The 1,935-nt window shown below is 51.2% G+C and overlaps 1 protein-coding gene across 1 annotated transcript in view; it reads right to left on the bottom strand.

The window, feature by feature from the left end:
• LOC113207344 (uncharacterized) overlaps nucleotides 1-1,935 on the bottom strand; it is a 9,531-nt gene that overhangs the window by 588 nt on the left and 7,008 nt on the right. The window lies entirely within an intron of this gene.

Genomic DNA, 1,935 nt, shown 5'->3' with positions numbered 1-1,935 from the left:
TCCACCCTCGCCCGACCGCCCCCCACAACCTGGGGCGCCCCCACAACGGATCTGTTCGGAAATTGGCTGCGAAACGTTGTTGGGTAATTGGGCGCTTGAAATATCTATCGCTTGTATTGACGGTTGAATTACCGCCGCGGCCGGCCGCCGCATTGTCACTCGCGGGTAATTGGATAACGTTACCTCGACGTCGCCTCCCGTTACGCCGGCGCGTTACAGCCTCTATTTTGAAAGCGTGTTTCGTTATCCATCTCTCGTCTCTGTGTCTGCCGTGACTCTCACTCTTCCCTCTCGGCTCGCGCGTCCTTGCTGATCAGCAAGGTCCTCGAGGATCACCCAAGTCAACAAATGTGCACCGCGTACTCACTCGCGGCTCACGTCACGTCATTGGCATCACATCCAATCGCGTCAGTGAAACAAATGTGCAATCTTGCGCACATAAAGGCTGGAAATCACCATTCAGCACATTGTTTGGTGTTTATCATATTGCACAACTGCGTAATGTGCAAAATGTTTCAAAAGTGTGCACATTTTTGCAAGTTTTGGGTCATACAGGTAAACGGCAACAGATATAGAAAACTTGCTCGACAAGTGTCCATAGTAACTTGCACGGCAAATGGCGGCAAATGGTAAGTTGTCTTTACGTTTACGAATTGCCGGGAATGTACCTGATGTATCAATATCGGACGCTGCAGTGTTGTGGCAGTTGTGGGTTTTCTTACTACTGTGGGCACGACAGAATGCAAACTCCACAATCTTCAGATACGACGTCTATATCTATCTACGCAAGTAGTATACTTGCATGTTGAAATGCAGTACCGCATTTTTTTCAATCACCCAAAAAACTGTTATGTCAATTCAAGAACATCCCCCAAATTTTAAGACAAATGTTCTTATTGTAACCCCTAAAACCCTTAAAACAACTAAATGGGGATTAGAAGAAGATCATTTGTCTTTAAATTTGGGGGATGTTCTTGAATTGAGAATACATTTTTGTGGGTGAATGTACAAATTTGATAAGGATTATGTACCAGGTGGCTGATTAACCCCGCGCACTTCTGCAGTTAGACTGTACCGCTCGCACGAGTGCGGGCGGGTTGCCTACTCGCCCCGGCCCGTAAGGCGCCGTGGACAGGGGCGATAGGCAAGCTCGCCCGCACTCCTGCGTGCGGTACAGTCTAACTATAGAAGTGCGCGGGGTTAATCAGCCACCTGGTACAACCTACAACCTAATGGAGGTCTCTGATTGGTCAATTCACCCCGCGAGTCATTTGTTTTGGGCGCCACCTGGTGTGTGGGATTCAACGTGCTGTGTACAGCACACATTTAATGAGTCAAATTACATAGAAAACAGAGCAATTTCTGTTTTTTGTTTTTTGAAAAATAGCTTCCGCAACATTCCCCCACCAATTACTTCAATTACCGCCGAGCCTCCTTCCTAGTCACGGCGCGAGCCATAAAACATGGGAGGGACCAAATAAGAAAACAAACAAGAAAAACGTGAACATCAGCGGGGTTGCAGAGGTGGTCTCAGAGGTGGTCGAGAAAAAGGGTGCGGGGTGGGTGAAAAAGGCGTGGGTGGGTTCGCAGGAACACGGTGAGGACGAGCTTCGAGAACGCTAGGAATGCGCTGTTCCAGGGGACACGCCAGGAAGCTATCTGCAGTCGGCGACCTGAGGTCTGCCCCGGCTGGCGCGAGTGCACGCGTGGGAGGATGAGGCGGAGGGAGGGGCGAACGGCGAACCCAGTGCGATCCCTCTCGAGCGCAGCCTCCTGTGCACGATGGGTGGCTGAGAAAAGTGATAATTGCCTCCAACGAAGCGTCCACTTCGAGACACGTCGTCGAGCCCGTTTGTCAACCCCCCCCCAGCGCCGTGCCGTGCGTGTGCGCGCGTCTCCAGCAACACATTCACGGCCTGTGGCCCCCCCTCTCCT

The sequence above is a fragment of the Frankliniella occidentalis genome, unplaced genomic scaffold, assembly GCF_000697945.3.
Source record: "Frankliniella occidentalis isolate FOCC.00 unplaced genomic scaffold, Focc_3.1 Scaffold11, whole genome shotgun sequence".
NCBI classification, from domain to species: Eukaryota; Metazoa; Arthropoda; class Insecta; order Thysanoptera; family Thripidae; genus Frankliniella; species Frankliniella occidentalis.
Note: the sequence above shows the minus strand (reverse complement) of the source record. Positions and strands in the feature narration are given on the sequence as shown.